Consider the following 25,848-nt stretch of genomic DNA (forward strand, 5'->3'; position numbering starts at 1 on the left):
CGGGACGTGCCGGGGGAAACCCGGGCCTAGGGCGGGCCCGTCTGAGCCCGTCCGAGACAGGAGGAGACTGGACTGAGCCATACCCCTTGATTTCTCAATCTCAGTAAGACTTGACCATATATTGTTTAATTGTTCTTTTAATTACTTAACTTCTAAGATACTATATATTTTATTATAACTGTTTGGTACACGCATAAGCATTATAGGCATCACAGTAATGGCGTCAAAAAACTCTAAAGTAAACAAGTCATGTATCAAGGGAGTGGGAGGAGGACTCACTGGCACTTCAGATGCCTTCATTACTAGGGCTGCGTCTGCATTGGAGAAAGAGATTGCCTTAACTCAACGACGGTTATCTCTTGACCCTGTGTTTATGAGAAGGTCATCACTTGGGAGCATTGCAACTGTCCTGTCACCTGAACAACCACTCACCCAGAAAGTTCCAAAATCGTGTCACCAACAAGACCGTTCAACTATACTAGACATAAGTGGGATTGACGCAAGCCTAGACTCCTACATGGTTTATCCAAGTGTGGAGACGGGTCAGCGCCAAAAGCCTCTAACTAGTGGGCCGCCCAGAGAGCCCAGTAAGCAAATTCACATTGAATCTGCGCCGGTTACCGCTCCTAATTTAAAACGTAAGCGTGGCGAAAAACAGCAGAAAGGCGCACGCACTAAAAAGATAAAAACTGTTTCCCCTAAGCATTGGGATAAGGGGGTTATGTATAGGAACAAGATATCTAACCAGACTGAAGAGACTGGTTTGGATTATACTAGCCCCATTGTTGAAATAAATGAAAGCCCGCCTATAAATATTAGAGATACCATGTGTTCGCCGAAAATATTGAGCACTTGGTTAAATATTTAATTCTTCCTTTGGTGGAGCGTGTAAAAAGAATAGGTGATCAGATGGAAACTCTTGAAAAGATTACACGGGATAACTCAGAATTGCTGAAAAAACTGGGGGATACAAAACCCATGCAAAATAGTTCTCCCGCATTATTCAAAAATAAACTGAAGCCACCATCTGGAGTGAAATCGGGACAAGCTGGCAAAGATATACCTAAGCCAGAAAGTGTAAATAAAAAAGATAATGATTCCCAGCTGGCCTGTAAAGCTGGGAGAAGCGGTACAGCAGATAGTAATAAAACAAGCATAACTGAAAGCCCTGATAAAATGGTATTAGAAACAGATAAAATAGTGGCACCCAGAAGTAATGTACATGGGAAGAGAGTTGATCTTCCTCGGGACTCCTATCCTTATGTAATTGTGTTGGCAGGTGTTCCGGAGTGGAAGAATAACAGGGATGAAACTTCTCATGAATTAAAAAATAAAGTTATGTATTGGCTAGGGAAATATAAACCCCTTAGACCTGACCTGGTGGGGAAATCATTAATGTCCAGAGAGTAAACTGGTTGGGCCATAATGCAAAATATATTAAAGGAGATTGCATTATTGTAAACTTTAGGGACCCAAGGGTAGTACAGTTTATAAGTGCCTTCCCGAATTATGGAAACTCAGGCGGAATCTTTTCTTTAGATCTAAGCTACTTCTACCCACGGGCCCCTGGTAGTGAGAGGCCATACAATTCACGCTATGAAGGAAGGTATCTACATACTGGTAATCGCTTTAATGCCTCAATGGCACCCAGGATGTACAGAGGCTTTATGCCGAATAATTTTCATGATTATCAAGTGCTAGGGAATCCATTTAATGTTCCAATCCATAAAAGGTTTGACTCCCTTTCTGGTCTGGGGGGGGGGGGAGGGGGGGGTGGATTGACCAGTAGGGGACAATGCAATTGTTCCTTATTCTGAAAATTCCGAACCCATTCAATCAAAGGACTCCCTGGTAAATGCAGAACTTCAACACTAGGAGGGCGGTCCAATATAGCTACGGTTCGGATGCACTCAGAAATACCTGAAGCTTCAGTTATATCACCAAAGGGCCAATGCAAGAGTGACGGTACCTCAGTTAGCTATGCAGGCAAGGTTGCCAATTTGATACATGCTACAAATGACGTGAACAACGACAAATGGACTATTAACTTTTGTAACATTGCCGGACTTAGGGCCAAGCTAGATAATCCGCTTTGGCATAAATTAACAAAAGAACTTGATGTCATGTGCCTACAAGGAACATGGGCAAAGGATGTGTACTATTTGAATGGTTTTAAAACTGTTTTTACTCCAGCTATAGGCTCATTACATGGCAGAGCCAAGGGAGGGCTGTGCACATATGTCTCAAATCGTTTTAAATGTAAACATATCGAGGTTTTCCACAATAATTGTTATTACCATATTGTTGGTCTGTATATGAACGATAATTTCTGCATTCTAATTGTAAATCTATATAATAATGTCCCTTCGGCCGACTTAGTTTCAGTATTTAAAACCTTAAACTCCGAACTCAATACAATAATTTGCAATGAGCGCAAAGAGTTTGTTGTGATATGGGGAGGCGATTTAATAGTACTCTTTGTAATCGAGCAGGAAAAGGGAACTGTGGCTTAACATTGGACAGGGAGTCTATATTGACACATTTTGAACTTACTGGAAAGGGAGATGCCCTAAATGCGATCCTCTTTATGAACGATCTAGGTTTTGCAAATAAATTGTGTCATCCAGAAGTCCCGTTCTCTGCAACTTTTAATGGTAGAGGGTTATCATCTGTAATTGATTATGTCTTGATCTCTTCATGTTTTGGGGGTAATGTTGCTAACTAAAGTGTACTGGAGACCGCCTTAAGTGATCATTTCCCCATTAGGGTAGAAATTTCAGACCCTCGTGTTAATACAGATAAAACCCCCAGGATACACTCAAGAGACATCGCAATCTCTAGACAGAATGGTTACGCTCTAAAGTGGTCCAAGGTTGTACCTGATGAGTTTCTATGTAACTTATTTAACCCCTTCGGTGCTCATGATGAGCTCAGCTCGTCTTGAGGCACAGTGCTCCTGTGCTCATGACGAGCTGAGCTCGTCATGACCACACCCGTTTCTATTATGGTCCAGCACAGGAGATAAATACCTCAAGCAGCCAAGGTGTTAAGGCCTATAACAGGTGTTTTAATATTTGTTTGGACATGGGGTCTGAGGATATTGAAGTACTCAACAACTTCAAATTAATCATAACGTGTATAAAGGAAAACCTGTGGGTCAACTTAAAGAATAATAACAATAAAAAGAGGGGTTGGTATGACCAAGAGTGTACTAAGGCACACACAAATCTCAAGCGGGCGCTAAAAAGGCATGATAGAGATCATAAACAGATCAGGGAGTTTCGTAAATCTTATAAATTAGCCATTAAGAATAGAAGGGCTAAGATAAAGAAGGATGCCTGGGAGGCATTATTAGAAGCCTCTGAACTGAAGGACATGACAGCATTTTGGAGGGCAGTTAATGCACCATACTTTAAGGATGACACTGGGGCGAGGATAGAGATTGCCATTGCTGAGGATGAATGGGTGAGACATTTCGAGACCCTCTATTACGCTTCACCCGCTAATGTAGAACCTTGGAGGGAACTCATAGTGCATAAGACGTCCAACCTACCGATAATTAAAGAGGGGCTGAATCTCTTTTTTACATTGGGAGAAGTAACTAAGGTTATTAATTCAAGCCGGGGGGCAAGGCGCCTGGCCCAGATCGTGTCCCCGTAGACATCTTTAAAAATAATGTAACACTATGGGTGCCACTGTTGACAAGATTTCTTAATGCTGCTTGTTCGTTGGGTCTTGTTAGCACTTGGTACGAATCAATCATTGTACCCATTTTTAAAAAGGGCAACAGGGCTAGTTGCATGTGTTACCACCCAATATCCCTGCTTGACTCAACAGTTAAAATTATCGGTAGGGTCATCCTAGATAGGTTGCAGTCATGGGCCGATGAGCATAAGATCATTAGTGATCTACAATACGGGTTTAGAGAAGGAGTCGGGACCATAGATCAAGGACTCAACTTATTTATACTTTTGGAAAAATATACTAAGGTAAAGGGAGGGAGGTTATTTTTAACGTTTGTGGATCTTACCTCCGCCTTTGACTGTGTTAATCACAGCAAATTATGGTCAATTTTAACACATTTGGGTGTAGAGGATTGTAACGACCGGATTTTCAGACCAGATATCACCAGCTCACCAAGACACCATCAATCCAGCCGAAACGTAACCATCTCCCTCCCCAGAGCCTACTTACCACAGTACCTAGGTACCTTCCTGGGGATGGGGAATTAGCAATATACAAGCTCATATCATCAAAAACACCACTAAATCTACAGGATTACTAGGAATACTCACTGATTACTAAGGAATTCCATGTCACATCCTATGATCTCACCTTATAGTCTCACGGCAATCTAGCCCAGACTATGCTACTCTCTTCCTCATGGTGGAGAGCAGTTCTAATGCATCTACCATTACAAACCGACCACAATCGGTGCTCACGCAAGCCACAATCCTGTGTGTTTAAACATCGTCTCCTCCCGATGCTCTCACTTCCGTCACAATCTGGTGCGGATACACATTGACCACAATCAATGCTCTCACTAATGCCACTCTCTCTAGCTGCAATCTCTCACAAGCCGCAATCCAGCGGGTATACACATTGACCACAATCAATGCTCTCACTAATTCCACTCTCTCTAGCGGCAATCTCTGTCCTATGAATACCTTCAGCGCTCTCTCTGTTGGGAAGTTTCTCTATATGTCTAATATTTACTGAGGGTGTCTCATACACAATATTATCCCTTATGTGGCGAATAGGAGATCCAATCCTCTCACACAAGAATGGCCAAATTGTAGCATTCAGAGGTTATCTCCTGACCTGATCTACACACAATCTTCCATGCTCAATTATCTGCAGGGAAGGGAATGTCACATCCTTCTCCTGTCAGCATTTGGGTAAAAAGAAGGGTTAGCTCTGTCCTAGAAGATAACAACCAAATGTAATTATTATATGCAAAGGTTATTCTCTGATTTAGGCGCTCCTTGCTCCCTTGATCAGTTACCACTTACCTGGACGGGAAACACATCTGTCCACATAACAGCATCTGGCTAGAAGAAAGGTTAGTCTTATCATGAAGAAATAACACCTGCACAGCTGTTCACTAAGAACTGGGGTACCTTTATTACACAATAGCAAATTATAACATCACAATAACTAGCAATCTAGGCATAGCCTGAAAGGTAAAGGGAAATAGACACATCTAAGGAATACACAGATCTGCGGGGTCTCTTTATTAGAATGGCAAAATGACAAGGATCTAAATGACTAATGCTCTATATAGCGCAATGATAGAATTCAATCATCAACACATACATTTATATATAGCTGAAAGAGAAGTGATTAATTGTGACAAATAGCTGAAATAAAAGTGATTAATTGTGAACAGATATAATAGAAACATTTTAAGAACACCTCACCCTATTAAGAAGGGTCCAACTCTCTGTACCTCTCTGGTGGAATTAGGACTCTCTCCATCACCATGGCACCACCACCAACGGACCAACATCTGCTGTCTGTTCCTCTCTCTCTGGTGAAATCAGGACTCTCTTTCTCTACTGCACCATCACCAACATGCTAACTTCACTCCACTGGTTCAACTGCTCCAAAAGCTCCAGCTGACAGTTCCAACTCCAAAGATCATCTCTGACTGCTTCAACTCCAAAGACCAACTGACTGCTCTCTTCAGCTCCAAAACCATCTGACTTCTACCATTCCAAGATTCATCTGACCGCTCTGCCTCTCTGCACTTCGATAATATAGAGTGCTCTCTACTCATGGAAATTTCCAACAGAAACTACCTCCCACCGAATTCTTGTGCCAGCTCCAAGGCTCTCCGCGTAACCGCAGTGGCCATCTGCATGTTGCGTCTGGACCCAAGAGACAAACACATTCCTTCGATAAGAATCAGTCTCCGCTGGCTTTTGTCTAGCGCACAAAAGGCTAAACTATAAACATTACCTTTACCCTGCAAGCTCCTCAGTCAGCAGAGGCAGAAAGCAAAATGGAGTCTCTCTGGTTCTGGGCCTTGTAGGCCCGAAAAGGATGAAATAGACACATAGCTCTATCAAAGTACATACACAAACCCTACCAATAGGTAATATAAAGTCAGAACTACAGGATCCACCCTCTACTATAGGTCTTCAGGCCTGAAAATGATGAAAGGACACATAATTATGTCAAAGCCAATAGGCAATAGATGGATTAGAGTCAGAAATAAGGGATCTATCATCACATAAAGCGGCTATCCCCTAGTTTATGCTTCTAGGTCTGAAAAGAGGCCTGAAAAGGACAAAACAAGCTAAGAATAGGGATCTAGGATGGTAGCAAGCTAAAGTCACCATCACTCAGAAATAGAACCAAAAACCCGGTCACGACAAGGATAACATAATCCGTTTTTTAAGAGACTTGTACAATGGGGCTAGGGCAACGATCAGATATGGTATAAAAGGAGAGTGCACAAGAATGTTTAATATTCCGCGGGGAGTGAGGCAAGGATGTGTCCTTGAGCCGTTTTTATTCTCCATTTACATCAATGGGTTGGAGGATACTCTGCTGAGGGACTGCACTGATACGCCTATGGCACTACAACGCCGAATACCGGCACTCATCTACGCAGATGATGCCGTCCTTATGGCAAGGACTCCCATAGCAATGCAAACCATGATTACATCTTTTTGTACCTTTATGACTAATTTGGACCTGAAGGTGAACTGCACTAAAACCTTTTCCATGAACTGTGCTATCAAAGTAAAACAGAAGAAAAGAACTATGTTCATTGACTCTAAGCCACTGGATCATATTGCAACTTTCCCTTATTTAGGTATATTATTTGACTGTACAGAACAACGCAGTCAAAGGGAGAAACTTGTTGTTTACCAAGTCTATGATGGCCCTTAAACTATTTAGTAAGAAGATGGGAAAGAAACCAGTCCATGAGCTTCTAAGTATTTATAAAGCTAGTTGTGTTGCGGCGGCAACTTATGGCGCTGGAATTTGGGGTAATACTAATGTCACCAGTTTACAGCTGACTGAGAATAGCTTTCTGAGATATCTTTTAACTATGCCTGAGAGCACGTCCACCCATAATTGTCACACTGAACTTGGTATGCCCTATTTAGAAGATCTTATTAGGGCTCAACCCGTTCTTCTATGGCATCGGGTGTGGACAACAATTGAGTGTCATTTGAACCGCCTCATACTGGGGGACGCCCTGAAATTGGAGGATGTTCATCGTGTGAAATGGCTCAGATACATTAAAACCTTTTGTGGTAACATTAATTATCCAGAATTCTACAATGACCCCATGTCAATGGTCACGATCTCGAGGAAAGAGTTGAAAAGGTTATGTATCACGTACTTATCGAATCTCAGAGATCAAACTGAGTTGACCAAAAATCTGTGATTGCCCATCAACCGCTTTTAATTTCGCAGGCTATTTAACCCTATTTAACCCTACAGATGACAGAACACGAAAGGTTTTTGTTGATACGATTTAGATTTGGGATTCTTTTTAGATTATTGAGTTTCCCTGCCATTAACGACTGGTCAAGTGATATGAGTGAATGCCCATGTGACGATATATCCACCCTATTAAGACATTCATATTTTATTTTTTTGTAAATGTTATACAGTACCAAGGAAAAGGTGGATTATGCCCATTTTAAAATATATGAATTGTAAACAATGCTACCCTGCCTTTCTGGCAATTCGGAAACTTGACGACATATTTTCGGTAGCATCTGTTTCTGGATACCTTCGAAACTTTTTTCAATTGAGGAAATCGATAATTATTTAATATTTTAATAGCCTGAGCCTATGAGATGTTTTTGTCTGTATAAATATTTATTGTGCAATTTGTGTAAACTGTGATAAAGCTGTGATTTTATGTACTTTTATGGTTATCAATGTTTTATAACCGAATAAAGTCTTTTGAATTTAAATTTTGACATTGGTGATTCTGTGTTTGTGGAAGTCGATAGAAAGCTAAGAGCAGCAGTCACTAGTGGCATTATGCAATAAATCAGCATTTTCCTTGTTTTAAATTCATTTGGCCATTTAACAAAACTCTATTTTTTGTTTTCACTGCAGTGCGATGACCCATGGATACTAGAAGCTGCTGCTCAAAAATTGTACATGCACTGGGCAAGGAAGTTTTAAGGATTTTGGGGGCCCTGGGCCAAATGTATTTTAGGGGCCCCTGTTCGGAACAGCTTTGGTTTTACGATCCAGATTCAAGCCCTCTTCAGTAACATTCTAAATGTGTGTACTTCTGATATTCAAGGATAGTGAAGTGTGTTTTCAGTATTGTAACACAGCAGCAGCTCACTAATATTACTGCAAATAATTTCTGGGACATCCTTCCACTTTTCATATGTGGGTTCCTGCATTAAGCTAAAATAAACTTTGTACGAGGATGTTGCTGAAACAAACACATTTTGTCTGTAAAATGTCTTTAATAGACTTTTACATTAAAAATAAAAGATAGAAAAATGCTATTTACAACAATCTGTTTAAAAATAATTCACAGTCATTAGGGCAAGACTCTCTGCAGAGCAGAGCTGGCTGCATCAGGGGCCCCCCTGAAAGGCTGGGGTCCTGGGCCACAGCCCACATCACCCATACCTTTAAACGTCTCTGGCACTAGTGACTCAGGTCACAAGAAAGATAACCACGGTAAGTGAGGGGTGTCCTCTCCGACCCTTACTGTGGCGACTCACTTTAGATTGAGGCTTGAAGGATGATCGCTGACTGTAAGCCTCCTGATCCTTTTAAGCACTGCTAGGTTCTCTGGGGCCCTGAGCCGCGGCTCTCCCACGATTTCTCACCACAGGGAGAGCTCGCTTTCTTCAACTCTCATTCATCTCCTAACAGAAAAGGCAAAATCCCGTTTTAGCCTTCGGCTGCAGCGCAGCTTATCTGTAGGAATTAGGAATTAGCTTTGCTTATACCTAGAGTGGACGTCAGTGAGCGTGCCGTGTCGTGCAGTGCCGTGCTGCGCGGCGCCGGGGCCTGGGGCTAACAAGGGGTTAATGGCTGTCCTAACAGGACGCTCCCACCCCACGCCGAGCGCTGCCTGCGAGGACCAGGCAAACATCTCCTGAGGATATGCTGCTATCCTTATGTCTGACAAGGTAGGCGCTGTTTACTTGTTATGCTTTAATTCGTTTATTTTACTTATTAAACACACTGGAAGAATTCTGCCATTCTAGCGCCTTCTTTGCTTTGTTAAAGTTCACACCGGGCCGCGCTGTACAAAACAGACTGAAGGTAGCGAGAGGCTGCCCTATGACAGCATTTCTAACACGACCCCATTGTTGTTAGTCTTAGTAAATGGTCTTTAATTATCAATTATCTTGTGTTGTAGCTACTGTTCTTCCCAAGATAATGGCCCATGTAACTACGGAAACGGTGTTCATGCAAGGCCACAGTACAGTATGCTACATACATTGGTGTCCTCTGTCAACCAATAAGAATACGCTTTTTGCTGTGGTGACACAAAATTGACAGGATAACTTTACAGCGTCTATACTGAACCATTGAATTCCTCTGTCTTTTTGAGTTAAAATAGCCAATGTCCAATAGAAGTATAGTTTTGCTGTCTAAATTTAAGATGTGTGTGCACCCACTTGCCATAAAGCATTCCGACACTTGAATGTTTGTTCAATGCATAGTTCAGAGATCTTCTGACTTCAATACAAACACTGTTGCTTTACCTTGCAGCGTTTGCACGATCGAGAAGCGATGAAAACTGGGTTGAAACTCATTTATGGTTCACAACTTAATTTCAGATGCCAGGTGACATTTTGCCACATACTGATCTACATTATTAATCTTATATGCAAATTACGTACCTACTGCTACCTGGTGCTGACTCTGCTATGTGCACAGGCCCTTTCCTCTTTTATCAAAATTACATATATTTTTTATAACAGTGGAATGTTTAATGCAAATGTCAACCCAATCTAATGATTTGAGTAAACGCGGTCATAAACAAAAACAGAGTCTAAAAGAAACCTTTTAGCCTCCTGGTCAACCTTATAGATCACGCATCTGATATTTCCATATTTCACCAGTGGGAAGGTACGCATGTACATGCCTATGCACATGCACTGCTGTACATCATATGTAAACCAGCACCAAACGCCTACTGCCAACACTTAATGTGTCTCCTAGTTTTCACCTCACAAATACACCTTTTTCCGAAAAAAAAACCAAAGGAGGTCCCATAGGCATGTGCAATGCCAATGCCTGACTTATTCTGCAAAGCTATAAGTAGATACATTTATGCTTTACATCAGCTTTTAGATGAGATTTTGCTTAAAATTACGCTGTGAAAGTCCAGAGTAGCATCTTAATGTCCAAAATCACCAACAAGTCAACTATGTGAAGGCTTTGGAGTTCGTCTTTGAGTGCATGTATTGAGTATGTCACTGTCCATGCATGAATGGATGTATGTAGATGGATTAATAGAGCTGGACCCCAACTCAAAGAACGGAGGTCCTTGTGAAATCCAAGAGTACAGGCGAGGGATACAGGCAAGAGAAGGGTACATGTTGGACAGAGAAGATTAAATAGGCACATAAAGAAATCGGAACTTGCCCGTAAGGGGTCTCTTCTAGCTGTTCGACATCTCATTGAGTATAACATGGGTGAGGTGTTTTCATGTATACATGATATAGGGGATACATATTCATCTGTATGCAGCTCTGACCTGGTATCTTGAAAGTAACATACAAGCCTCCATGGATTCTGTTCCAATGAAACAGGTCATCATAGTAATTCGTTGTAATTAACATTAAAGTGTCCCCTATCTCCCAGAAATCTCACTGGATTCAGTGGCCCACATTATAGCCACACCAATCTATAGTGTCAACCCAGCAGGGCAGTGAGGCATGTTTCCATGTCATCAGTCTGGATGGGTTTTCTTTGTATTCTTTGCTGGTGCCCCACTTTTAAATAGGAGGCACTAAGCTGTGATATTTTTGGATTTAATTCTCTTAAGTGTGACCGGAACGCGCCACGTTTTTGCTCTTTTCTTAGTTCAGTCAATAGCTCTCCACGGCACTGTGATCCAAGCTGCTCCTCATATTAACATACACTATATCCCCTTAAGTGCTAGGTTCCTTCCTCCCCCCCACTCCTGCCGCCGTTTATAGGAAAGTGCACCATCTAGCTTCTGCTACAGAAAGCTGTCGCTGTCCATCAGAAGCAGGCCTTTAAGTGGGCCGAGACCAGCCGGTGCTCAGCACGGGTCGCTATCGGGGTCTCCATTTTGCCCTCATCCCCGGGATGAAAACAATCTTAACTCTGCCCAACAAACTTCAAAGAGACTCGTATTAATTCTTTCACGGTCTCATTTCAGACTGAAGCTTTTTCAATATTTTACACATCAAAGCCATAGCTGTTGCTTATTTATTTTATGCAACTAACAACCATTGACAAAGCCAATAGTCCTGGCTTGTAGTAGGTGTAATGTTACTTGTTGCATTATATATCTGGATGCAATGACAGAAGCAGCAAATTCCCAGTCGGGTGGCACACTATTCTAAGAACAGATTTTTAGCTTACATGTTTAAGCCACATTCTTAATTACATCAGCCATACACCTTTGAGAGACCCCCTGTAGCGCGGGGGCCACGACAGAATGAGCCTACGCAGCACTTGGAATAACTCAGGTCCACACAGTAATTACTAGTTGGCGGGAAGACCCCGAGCAGCCTCCTGCTGTTTATTTTATCTCCTCAGGTCAAGCCTGCCCTGAGGAGTGCATGCGGTAACCAAGCATGGGAGAGCCCGGGTGGATCTCTACATCCCTCCTTTTCTTTAGTGATCGTCCACCATAGTCAGCATGATTGGGGGATGTGCACATAAAGTCCTTCAGCCTCTGGCTAGGTGCAGGGTTCGGCCGGACCATACCTCTGTCTCCAGGAGTTGGAACTGGCCACTGCATCCATCGGGTGTGCAGGGAATTCTGAGTACCAGCCCCTTGACTGTGCCCTTGAGCGGCAGCCGCCGCTTCTCCACTTTCAGCCTGTGGGTGTCTCGGTGGGGGATCATAGGTTCTGGTGAGCCGGCGGGCAGGAGATGCTGAGCTCCATCCAGATCATCGGCCTCCTCTAAGCTGGCCTCGGGGCCGTGAGCTCTCTTAAAGCATGAGACATTCCGGGTGACCACGCGTGGTCCTCTTTTCGCCTGGACCATGGTCCCTTGCACCCTGACAAATGGTCAATTGTTCTGGTTCTTATGGCGTTTTGAATTTCCAGCCTAGATGTCTGTCTTTAACCACAACGCTGTCACCCACCGTTAGCTGTGGTTCTTTGGCTCCTCAGGCTTTGCTCGCCTTCTGGTTGGTAACAGTCCTCCTGGCCTGTGTGGCAGCGTCGTCTCTGTCGGTAGGCCTCCACACTGGATCAGCTGGAATGCTGTCCCTCTGGGCTCTTATAAAAAGCAGATTAGCGGGAGCACATTTGGTGGTGCTATGTGGCGTTTGACGGTAGGCATCTAGAAATTGGTTAAGTGCTGATTCGACGTCCATCCCCTGATCCACTGCGATTCGTAGAGCTCAGTTGAGGGTCTGCATAAACCTTTCCAGTTCCTCATTGGCTTGAGGCCACAGAGGGGTGATCTTCCTGTGGCGGATTGCCTTATTTTCCATGTACTCTTGGAAATCATGGCCTTGGAACGGGGGTCCATCGTCTGACTGGATCTCATCTGGCAGGCCTAGGACGGCGAATGTCTTATCCAGGATTTTCTTGATGTGGGGAAACGCCATGAAGTCCACCACCTCCAGCACTAGGAACTTGGAGAAGGAATTGACGGTCACCAACGTGTGGCGCATACTCAGAAAACTCCCAAAATTGATGCTGACTTTAGACCATGAGAGTTGGCATGGCTCTTCTGTGATGACTGGGGTGAGTGCCAGATCCGCACTCGTGATAATGCACGAGTGGCATTGACACACAATATCCTTCACTCGGGTATCCATCGCTGGGAACAAGACTTTATTTCGCAGCCGGGCCTTGGATTTCGCCATCCCTTGATGCCCCACGTGCGCTAACTGGATGATGCGATGCCATAGCCATCCCGGACGACTACAAGATCACCCGCAGGGATCGTGCCAACGGAATCGGAGGAGGAACAGCCATTGTCCACAAGTCCACCCTCAAGGTCTCCTCCCAAGCAGACGATACCCTCAACACCGCCGAACACCTGCACTTCCGGATCCACAACGACCCCAACACCACCCTCAGAGGAACACTCATCTACAGACCACCGGGACCCCGAGCTCAATTCTGCGACTCCATCGCCGACCTCGCTAGCACCCACTCACTCGCCTCCATGGACTACATCCTCCTCGAGGACCTGAACTTCCACCTCGAGAACAACAATGACGCCAACTCTGCCACCCTGACAGACAACCTCGCCAACCTCGGCCTCAGACAACTCATCACCGCACCCACCCACGCCGCTGGCCACACACTGGACCCCATCTTCTCCACAGGCACCCACGTTGCCTTCGACCACACCACCGAACTCCACTGGACCGACCACCGCTGCATCCATTTCACCTTCAACAAACCAACCACGCACCACCGCACCAACAGCTGCCTCGCCGCTGCTGGAGTGAAGTAGTGTGGCTCACTGGTTAGAGGCGGCAGACCCGAGAGCAGAGGACGGCCCGGGACCAGGGTTCGATTCCCGGCGCGGCAGGTTTCTGGACCAGGGTCAGCGGACTCGACAATTCTCTCGCCTCGGTGCCCACTCTGATCAGTGTTCACACTCGGCAACTCTGGGCACTAGCTTGCCTCATCTTCACTAACGGCCCCACCAGACCGCCGGGGATGCCTGGTCTCACCCTGGAGATACCCATTAAGGGACCATCTCTCAGGGAACCCAGGAAGGGTTTCGCAGCGGTCGAAGCGCCTTGGGACCCTCCGGGTAAGTAGTGCGCTATATAAATGCCTATACATTTACATTTACAGCAAAGTCACTGAAGACCAGCTGATCACCACCCTCGCCCAGAACCCACCCACTGACCCCAGATGCCGCAGCCTGCAACTTCAGACAGTTGATCGACGACTGTGCCAAAACCCTCGCCCCACTCAAGAAACCCTCCAACAACCACGCCAGCAAGAGAGCAACCTGGTTCACCGACGAGCTGCAGACCTCCAAACGCGCCAACTGGAAACTGGAGAAGATATGGCTCCACGAACGCACTCCGGACAACTACACAGCCCACAAAGACGCCACTCGCAGACATCACCACCTCACCTCATCAGAATAACCAAGAGAGATCCTCCTTCAAAGGCCGCCTGGATAACAACGCACACGACAGCAAAGAGCTCTTCAGCATCGTAAAGGAACTCTCCAACCCCAGCACCAACGCCAATGACATACCGCCCTCACAAGAACTGTGCGACTCACTAGCCATCTTCTTCCACCGCTAGATCGCTGACATCCATGACAGCTTCAACACCATGACCGCCCGACTACGCCAGACCCCACCTCCCCTGTGAACGCCACCAGCGCCAACCACCTGCCCTCCTGGTCCAACGTCAACGAAGACGAGACACGCAAGGTTATGAACTCCATCCACTCAGGATCTCCGTCAGACCCGTGCCCACACCACGTGTTCAACAAAGCAGACGCTGCCATCGCACCCCAACTACAGAAGGTCATCAACATCTCCTTCGAAACAGCGACATTTCCGGCAAGCTGGAAACACGCCAAAATCAACGCCCTCCTCAAGAAGCCCAAGGCGGACCCCAAGGACCTCAAGAACTTCCGGCCCATCTCCCTGCTTCCGTTCCCAGCGAAGGTCATTGAGAAAATCGTCAACATGCAACTGGCCCGCCACCTGGAAGACAACAACATCTTGGACTCGTCCCAGTCCGGGTTCAGACAAAACCACAGCACAGAGACAGCTCTCATCGCTGCCACAGACGACATCAGCCCTCATCCTCCTGGACCTGTCAGCCACCTTCAACACGGTCTGCTATCGCAGTCTAAAGACCCCCCTCCTAGAAGCCGGAATCCAAGATAAGGCCCTTGACTGGACCACGTCCTTCCTCTCCGTCAGAACCCAGAGGGTCCGTCTCCCGCCCTTCCGATCCGAGGCCACCGACATCATCTGCGGCATTCCCCAAGGCTCATCCCTCAGCCCGACGCTGTTCAACGTCTACATGGCCCCCCTCGCACAATTGGCTCACCAACCCGACCTCAACATCATCTCCTACACCGACAACACGCAGCTCATCCTCTCCCTCACCAAGGACCCACACACCTCCAAAACCAACCTTCATCGAGGGAATGAAGGCCGTCGCCGACTGGATGAAGAACAGCCGTCTGAAGCTGAACTCAGACAAGACGGAGGTACTCATCCTCGGACCCACTTCCTCAGCCTGGGACGACCCCTGGTGGCCGACCACACTGGGAACAGCACCGACACCCACCGACCATGCACGTAACCTAAGATTCATCCTCGACTCCCCCCTCTCCATGTTTAAACAGGTCAACACCGTCTCCTCCTGCTACAATACCCTCTGCATGCTCCGCAGGATCTACAAGTGGATCCAGACCGAAACAAGAAGAACGGTGACACAGGCCCTAGTCAGCAATAGACTGGACTATGGCAACGCACTCTACGCAGGAATCCCAGCCAAACACCTACGACGACTGCAACGCATCCAAAAAGCCTCTGCCCGACTGATCGACAACATCCCCCGCCGCAGCCACATCACCCCCCCACCTGAGAGACCTACACTGGCTCCCCGTCGACAAGAGTATCACCTTCAAGCTCCTCACCCACGCACACAAAGCACTCTACAACACCGGACCAGCCTACCTGAACAGCAGACTCAGCTTCTACACTCCCACCCGCCAGCTCCGCTCCACCAGCCTCGCCCTCGCCACTGTCCCCCGCATCAAACCAACAACCTCCGGCAGCAGATCCTTCTCCTACCTCACCGCCAAGACCTGGAACACCCTCCCTACCCACCTACGGCAGACCCAAGACCTACTCGCCTTCAGAAGACTCTTAGAGACCTGTCTCTTCGAGCATTAGCTGCCACCCTCCCCTCAGCACCTTGAGACCCTCACGGGTAAGTAGCACACTTTACAAGTACTCTGATTGATTGATTGATTGATCCTGCAGTGCCCTGGGAATCACGATGATGTGCCCTCTCACGACGACGCCCTGTTACCCTTTGCCCAGTTCATGCCAGATCTGCCAGAGCTGTTGCCGAGCGTGGCTCTCGGCCACCCGAAGTGTGTGGGCTCCGTCCAGGAAACGGGTCCACCCGTTGTTCATTAGAGCATCCTTCACCCTGGCAAGCATCTCGTTTGTGGCCCTGGCTTGTCCGATCTTCTTCAATGTCATCGCTTATGGGCATGCCTCATACGAGATCATCTTCACAAATGCTTCCGAGTATGCCAATCCGTAGGTAGAGCTCGAGCGAACGGTGGCTCAGGATGCTGTGAGAGGTAGTCTGCTGGGTTATGTGCTCCAGGACGGAACTCCTTGTAGGTGTATGCCTGCAGCTGGATAACCCATCTTTCGATCAGGGGAGGCGCCAGCCTTGAGGATCCTGCGAATTCCTGTCCATGTAGATAGAGGTGAAAATGCTGGCACGCCCACTGGCCAGGACTTCCTTCTCGATCTGGGCGTATCGGGTCTCAGTGTTAAAAAGCGCCTTGCTGGCGTATGCGTCTGGCCTTCAAGACGCCTGTTCATGCTCCTGTAGGAGGACAGGTCCTAGTCCCACTGGGCTTGCATCCACCACCAATTCCTTACGTTGACCTGGGTGAAAGTAAGCCATGACTGTCTTGTGCATGAGGGCTGTCTTGATGGTATTGAACGTCATGTTGACAGCCACATTTCACTCCCATTGTCAGTCACTGCGAGTGAGAGCGCGGAGTGGCTCAGACAAGGAGGCCAGGTTCGGAATGAACCTGCCACAGTAGCTGGCCATGCCATGAAAACTGCGGACCTCTGTGGGGGACTTCGGGTTGCTCGCCGCTCGGATGGCCATCACCTTCTTGGGGTCTACTCTTAGACCTTCTCTGGTAAAGATGTAGCCAAAGAAATCAACCGACTCTTGGTAAAAGGAACACTTGGCCTTGTGGAGGGTCAGTCAGCAGTCTTGTTGTTGCTGGAGGGTGCAACATAGGTGTGTGTGATGTTCTACCAGGGTGTTCGAGAACACCAGGATGTTGTCACTCAGGTCTATGATGCTTTGCAGACCGAACAGTGCTTCCTGGATGGCATTTTGGAAGACCTCGGCTGCAGATGACACCCCGAAACTCAGTCTTTTGTATCTCTGAAAGCCACGTGGGTTGATGTACCTGCTCTCAGGCTCTAATTCCAGCTGATGATACCCCGCGTTCAGGTCCAGCTTGGAGAACAACTTGGAAACGTTCATGTCTGCCACTTTGTCATCCATGGTGGGTGTGAGATGACGTTCCCTCTTGACTGCCACATTTGGGATCCTCATGTCCATGCACAGCCAAATGGCACCTGGCTGTTTTGGCTTGGGGGTTACGACCAACGGGGATACCCACGGGTGGGACCAGATACCTTTGCGATGACATTGAGATCCTCAAGTTTCTTCAGTTCCGCCTCTACTTGCGGGCGGAGGTTGAACGGTACCCTCCGGTGTCTTAGGGCCATCAGCCTCACAATGGGGTCGATGTAGAGCTTGGACAGCTTCCCTTTCAGCTTGCTGAGACCTGTGAACAACGCTGGGAAATCATGCAGGATATCGTCAGCGTGAGAGTCATGGACCTGACGAGCAAAGAAAACCAGGCCGAGGTCTTCTACAGTGTGGCAACTGAGAAGGGTGCCTTTCCTCCCTTCCGTAATGTGGAAGTGTGCCTTCATGACATGTCCATCACTAATGACTTCAGCATCGATGACCCCTCTGAGGAGTAGAGGATGTGTCCCTCCATATGTGTAGATCCTGGCCTTGGTTAGCACAAGAGGGGTTCATGGCGACAGCTGTTCATATTGCTCTGAGACCATGACATTGACGATGCGCCCATGTCGATGAGCGCCTAAACTGCTGACCCTCCGTCCAGGACAGAGCACATCGGCGGTGGCCTCCGGTGTTTGTCTGACCTGCTGACAAAAGATATGACAAACACCTCGTCATCATCTTCCTCAAGCACGAGGCAGCGCCCACGCATCGCTTCATCCTCATGTGATAGTGTTTCATCGAGCGATACCTGGCGTAGACGTTGTGCTATTCCTCGAGGCCTGGGGAAAGTCAGTAGAGACCGGCTGCTTCTACACACTATGGCAAAGTTGTTACCTTTCTGCAGCGGGAGCATGTCTTCTCCTTTGCTCCACACACCGCTGTTGACTGGTGTTCTACTCTGCAATTGCCGCACGCTTCACTTGTAGATGGCCTCGACCCTCTCTTCCTTGATGGTCGTGTACTTCAGTGGGCCTGTCGCAGCCGTGGTCCTCTGCAGAGCAACTTCCATTTCACCTGCCTGGGCATCTGAAAGTTTGTGAGACCTGGCGAGGATGAGAATCTCGTCCAGGGAGATCCCTGGTTGCCGAAGGATCAGTTTCTGCAGCAGCGCCTAGCGGCACCCTTTGATGACTTGGCCGCGTAACATTGTGGGCATGCCGCAGGCCAGGTGAAGTGTGCCAGTGCGTGCGTGGAGGTCTTGATGGGGTGACAGCGCGGAAGTGAGGCGTCCCCCAGGGGATGCAGGCACTCACGGGCAGGCAGACGGATGGGAGCACGTCAGCTCCAACCGCACCAGTGCACGCACTTGGATCTTGATGCGCATCTCCACTGAAGGCACCAGGGCGTATCGGCCGGTGCCAGAAACAGGCAGTCGAGGTAGCAGGCCGTCGAGATCCTCATGCAGGCTGGGTCGCAGTGCTTGTGTAGGGGTGGGCACCCTGTGGGCCAAAGCACTTGCGCTGTGTCAACGGCCACCGCAGGACATCACTGGAGGAGCGTGGTGCCCGAGCAGGGTTGGGCTCCCTGCGGGCTGCAAGCACGACGGTACAGATGCCTTCACGGACCCGGGGCAGCCGATGGTGATGAGAGTCATGGGAATTAGGCAGTTCACCACGGGACCAGGAGTGACACGGGCTCCGGCATGAACACCGCCAGAGGTAGGACTGAGCACCGGGGTTCAGACCGGCCTTGTCGCCAATGTAGCACGACGGGCCACGGCAGAATGGTCCTACGCAGCGCTCAAAATAACTCAGGTCCACACCGTAATTACTAGTTGGTGGGAAGACCCTGAGCGGTCTCATGTTGTTTATTTTATTTCCTCAGGTCCAGCCTGCCCCGAGGAGTGCATGCGGTATAAAGTATGGGAGAGCCCGGGTGGCTCTCTACACCCCCCAGTTTTTTCATTCAACTTCAAGCCCTGATCAGAAGCCTTGTGTTATATCTACACACACATGCACACACTCTCTCTCTCTCTCCCCCTCCATTTCTCCAAAAGGGCATTGACCTGCCACCCCATGAGCCCCCTACAAACTTTAACTTAAAATGTGTGCCCCCCACAAACCCTAACTTAAAATGTGCGTTTTGCTGCATTTGTTAATTGCATTGCAAGTCATGTAACTTGCTGCTTGAGGGTGGAGTGGCACTTGATTAACAGCAGGTAGGTATCTGTGGACTAGAAGTGAAGTACGCATGTCAGGCTCGACTGATGTTTGACTGCGGCCATTCTGACATGTATACTTGAGGTTTCTGTAACTTGTGCAACATTAGGGAGGGGAGGGGGATTACGGCCACAGGCCCACGGTCTGTGTGGAGCGTTTGCATTGCCTGCTTCTAACAAACCCGGTGGTGCGTTCATGTGCTTAGAAAAATAAACAACATGAGAGCAGCGTCCGGATTGGGTTTGGGTGCCAGGTGGTAGGCCTCTAGTCCATCATCAGAATGGGGGCAGTACTTTCACTATATGGCCAAGCACTGTGTGGCTTTATTTTGAAGCCATACAGTCATTGGTCAGGTTCTACGGCACTTTAAAGTTATGTTCTCATGCTCTACTCAATGTGCTACAGCTTTCTACCATTCCCGCCAGTGTAGACTGCACCATTATAAGGTAAGGGTGGGATAGAACCTTTGTTCATTAAAGGCTTGCCCACAGCCCGATTAACACATGCTGCCAGCGTTGTTACTGTGTAATTAAAAATTGCACCGTGGAGAGGGAGCTGTAATGTACAATTCAACAAGCCAATAGGTCCTTGATAAATTATATGCCTCTGTGAGTTCAAAAGCGGCACCCAACCAAGTTATGCCTGAGCGACATGACTGTGTACTTATTTTGCCACCTAGGACGAAGCAGCTTCTGTGACAGTGGGTACACCAACAGAGCAGTCCCAGGGCAGAGTTTCGGAAGCAGTAATGTGTTGCAAGAGACAGCCAATCAATCGGGGATTTGTAAAGCGTGCTTCTCACCATAGAGGGTCTCAAAGTACTGGGGGAAGGGGAAGGGTGCAGCTTCAAGTTAGCCGAAAAGCCAGGTCTTGAGGCTCTTCCTGAAGGTGTGCAGAGTAGGGGAGTGTCTGATGTTGACTGGGAGCTTGTTCCAGGCCTTTTCCCCAATGTAGGAGAAGGCTATTCCACACACTCTAGTTCTGCAGACGCGCAGGGTTTTTGTTAGGGCGAGGTTTCTTATGGGTACATGGAAGGAGACTCTTTCGTTGCGGTATTTGGGTCCAGTTGTGGAGAGATTTTTGGGCGTGGGTGAGTAGCTTGAAGGTTACTCTCTTCTTGACGGGGAGCCAGTGGAGGTCTTGCAGATGTTGGGTGATTTGCTCATGTTGTGGGATGCTGAGAACGAGTCTGGCCGTGGTGTTCTGGATGGTCTGTAGTTTGCGTCGCAGGGATCTGTTTATTCCGGCGTAGAGGGCGTTTCCGTAGTCCAGTCTGCTGGTTATGAGTGCGTAGACGACAGTCTTTATGGCTTCAGGGGTGATCCACTTGAAGGTCTTGCAGAGGATGTGGAGAGTGTTGAAGTAGAGGGAGGCGACGGCATTGACCTGGTGAGTCATGGTGAGGGAGGAGTTGAGTATGATGCCGAGGTTCTGGGTGTGGGCCGTTGGGGTGGGTGGGTTGCTGAGGGCGGTGGGCCACCAGGTGTTGTCCCAAGCTGAGGGGTTGGGTCCAAGGACGAGGACTTCTGTCTTCTCCGAGTTGAGCTACAGACAGTTGCTGCAACATCTTTCATTCCATCCTGGAAGCTGAGTCTCGTGGTTTCGGGGTCTTTTGTGAGGGAGAGGATGAGTCGGGTGTAGTGGGCGTAGGAGCAAAGTCGATTTGCTTCCCAAAGAGTCAATGCCACTGTATTTAAAAAGTGCTTTTTTGGGCTGTTTGGCTCTTGCTGCTTTGTACTTGTTACAAGCCTTTACACAATAGCAGAAAAGCTAGAGTTTGAGTTAATCGATAATCACTTAAGAGACCTCAAAGCCACAGCTCACTCACAGGCAAGTTTTTCCACTGTCTCTTTTGAGCCCTGAACCCCTTACATAAGAATGTCATTTATTAGAATTAACTTTGACCTTTTCAGAATCATCATGTCAGCATTCAACTGTGTGCAGTGCATAGCTTGGAATGCCACCAGTCTGTACTCAACCTTTTACTCTTTATGAGATGACTGCCTACCACTGAGTAGTGTAAGAGCGACCACTGTTTGGTCTAGGACCCAAGTTATTTTGTTTATTAGCAGTATAATTTTCATTATGCTGCTCAAAGTCAGGTGAGTGGGAATCTCAGTTTGCCAATGAATAGGTGTGCTTATATTTGCACTTGTATGTATTTGTTTGATCACTGGTAAGTGAGCTCACATTCGTGGGCCTATGCATGGCAATTTTTGGGTAGAGGCATTTCACTATCTTTATTGGTAAAGGTTTTGCAGTGTTATCAGCAGTACTGTCTGAGCCGTTAGTATGTACAATTTATGTCATCTGTCTGCTTTCCAGTCATGGCATTTGTTTCTAAGTGAGCAGTAACACAGCTGTGTGAGCCTGAGAGTTTGTCAAGCTGTGGTATCTATTGTCTGTGATTGTGAAATTTGTGTAACATTTGACTTGTTCACACTATGCCTTCCATGTGGAAACTCAGCCAAAACATATTACTGAGAACTTCCTTTAAAGGGACTGGATGGACGGATGACGTGAAGAAAGATGCTTTTGAAAATCAGTAGTCTGAGGTGAATTTGCATACGTTGATTTTCTTAATTGCCTGGAGTGCACATTGCTATATCTAATGTTTAATGAAACTTACATTACAAAATCCACAGTTATGCCTTCATTTTGTCATGATTTTCTAGGGGAGTTTCAATATCCTGAAGTAATGGTAAAGCATGCTTGGCACAACAAAAAGGTGCCTCTTCTGAACTTCTTAGTTTATAACAAATCATATGTAAATTGTGTTACAAATGCCACATTTCCCCCTTCGTTGTTTTCAAATATAAATAGGGCGATACCTCGCACACTGCTAAACATTCTTCAAGGTCTCTAGGCTCGCTCGTTCTACTTGTTTACTTTTTCCATTTATTGGACGAAATGTACTCCTCACACTTTCAAAGTCCACCAACCGCCACTGCGTGGGTATGTGTATACACACACAAACACACACACACACACACACACATATATATATATATATACATGTATATATATATATATATATATATATATATTCAATGAAAAAACCACAGGTTATAGACTATATATAGTTAGGAATTAGCATTTACAAAACCTTGAAAATTCACTGAAAAAACCATAGGTTATAGACCATATATAGTTAGGAATTAGCATTTACAAAACCTTATTTTACTCGCACAAAACCATTGAAATTCCATATATAGTTAGTTGCACTAACTATATATCGCGCACCCGCAATCCACTGCTGATGATGTCACATATTACATCATTCATGACATGGTCAGTGACATCACTGATGACATCACTGATGACATCTCAAATGACATCACTGATGACATCACTGAAAACATCTCATTTGACATGACTGATAACATCACTGATGATATCATTCATGTGATAATACCATGAACCTCTTCAGACTCTAATATAACCTTAGATACAATCAGTGTAAACAGACAGTCACAGACTGTCACTCATCCATGGAGTTACTCACACACCTAGTCAGTTATGCCAAAAATCAATCACACCTCCATTTTCTCAACTATACAGTTATACACACCTTACTTATTCAAACATATACTAACACATATTTACTTTACTCTCTTATACAATCTCTGATACATGTTCACAATGATCCATACAGCCACTCACACATTCACTGGCTCTTATGCACAGTTATTTATAGATGTCAACTCTCACATGTACTGTGTTTTACATATGTACTTATTTTGACATGTAGCACTGAGATATCCATTCACTCACTAATACACTCATGCACAGTCAACCGCCCATACAGCTGTTTGCACATGCACTTTTGAATCTATACATATAGTGAATCAACTACTCACACATCTATGTACAGAGTCACACACCTTCCAGCCACCCATACACACACACTCAGTTTCCCATACAAATACTTGGACAACCAATCAACCCATACAGTTACTCATATAGCTACTGATCAACATATGCAGCAGTTTGTAGAACAACAGATATAATGATGCACAAATTAAAACAGTTTAGTCACTAACCCATGCACTCAGTGAGACACATTTAATCACTCACTCAATCAGTCAGTCATGCACCTACTAAATCCTTCATCCAGACACTTATACATCCACTCATTCTTCAAAATATAAGACATATTTTAACTTTACAGAAACATACAGTCACTGGATGTTGTCATCAGTGATGTCATCAGTGATGTCATTTGAGATGTCATCAGTGATGTCATCAGTGATGTCACTGACCATGTCATGAATGATGTAATATGTGACATCATCAGCAGTGGATTGCGGGTGCGCGATATATAGTTAGTGCAACTAACTATATATGGAATTTCAATGGTTTTGTGCGAGTAAAATAAGGTTTTGTAAATGCTAATTCCTAACTATATATGGTCTATAACCTATGGTTTTTTCAGTGAATTTTCAAGGTTTTGTAAATGCTAATTCCTAACTATATATAGTCTATAACCTGTGGTTTTTTCATTGAATTTCATTGGTTTTTTAAAAGCTAATATCTGTAGCTGTAAAATATACTCTTTATTACGTGACGTATCACGTAGCCACGTGAGACGCCTCATGACGCGTCGCCTCTGCAGCGCAAACCAAACCCGTAACGTAAGCGCGCCGGAGCACGCTTACAGATATATATATTTTTTTAACCTTAATTAGACAAAATCCACACATGCACATATCTTGAGGCCTTGCAAAGGCACATCAAACAAACAATCCCTACCGCTCTGGACTGTTTAGAATGTTGACAGACACCGGAGAGCCAATCAGCTCCGCTTCGCAAAGTTCCGATACGCGAAAAGTTCGCGAACCGGAGCGCTACCCGGAGCGCTGTTACAGATATAGCTGCCCGGTTAGCTGCCGGTTAGCTGCCTGGTTAGCTGCCCGGTTAGCTGCCCGGTTCGCGTACCAAGACGCGTCTCTACGGCGAAAAAATCGAATCTTTTTTTTTTTTTTTTTTAGCTTAGCTGCCGGTTAGCTGCCTGGTTAGCTGCCCGGTTAGCTGCCCGGTTAGCTGCCCGGTTAGCTGCCCGGTTCGCGTACCAAGACGCGTCTCTACGGCGAAAAAAAATCGATTTTTTTTTTTTTGCCCCGCGTGGCTCTATAATATCCCCCTCATCAATCCTAGGGGGTCAGGAGGGGTCTACCTTGCCCCCTTTCCTTCATTTCCCCCTTCGTTTTTCACCACATCTTGTCTCTCGAGAGACAAGATGGCAGCCGCTCCGGACTGTTTACAATGTTGACAGCCAATCAGCTACTCCTCCGACTCACGTTACGCTGCCGGTTAGCTGCCCGGTTAGCTGCCCGGTTAGCTGCCCGGTTCGCGAACCAAGACGCGTCTTTACGGCGAAAAAATCGGATTTTTTTTTTTTGCCCCGCGTGGCTCTATAATATCCCCCTCATCAATCCTAGGGGGTCAGGAGGGGTCTACCTTGCCCCCTTTCCTTCATTTCCCCCTTCGTTTTTCACCACATCTTGTCTCTCGAGAGACAAGATGGCAGCCGCTCCGGACTGTTTACAATGTTGACAGCCAATCAGCTACTCCTCCGACTCACGTTACGCTGCCGGTTAGCTGCCCGGTTAGCTGCCCGGTTAGCTGCCCGGTTCGCGAACCAGGACGCGTCTTTACGGCGAAAAAATCGGATTTTTTTTTTTTGCCCCGCGTGGCTCTATAATATCCCCCTCATCAATCCTAGGGGGTCAGAAGGGGTCTACATTGCCCCCTTTCCTACATTTCCCCCTTTGTTTTGGCCTCCTCTTGTCTCTCGATCCTACCGAGAGACAAGATGGCGGCCGCTACGGACTGTTTAGAATGTTGACAGACACCGGAGAGCCAATCAGCTTCGCATCGCAAAGTTCCGATACGCGAAAAGTTCGCGAACCGGATCGCTGCCCGGAGCGCTGTTACAGATATATATCTTGATTTAAACGTTAATTTCTCAAAATCCACTGAAGCACATATATTGAGACCTAGCAAAGGCACATCGGGCTAACAGTCCCTACAATTTTGCCAAGTTTCGTGTAAATCCATTCAGCCGTTCGGGCTAAAAGTGAGTCCAACCGCCCTATGGAAATTAACATGGGAAAATCGCGTTTTGGGACCCCCCTTTTTTCTCAGCCCCCCCTTGACGAACCCCCCCCAAATTTCCAGGAGCTGCTCAGAAACAAAATGTGCCATTTTCC

This window comes from Lissotriton vulgaris, chromosome 2_1, assembly GCF_964263255.1.
Source record: "Lissotriton vulgaris chromosome 2_1, aLisVul1.2, whole genome shotgun sequence".
Lineage (NCBI taxonomy): Eukaryota > Metazoa > Chordata > Amphibia > Caudata > Salamandridae > Lissotriton > Lissotriton vulgaris.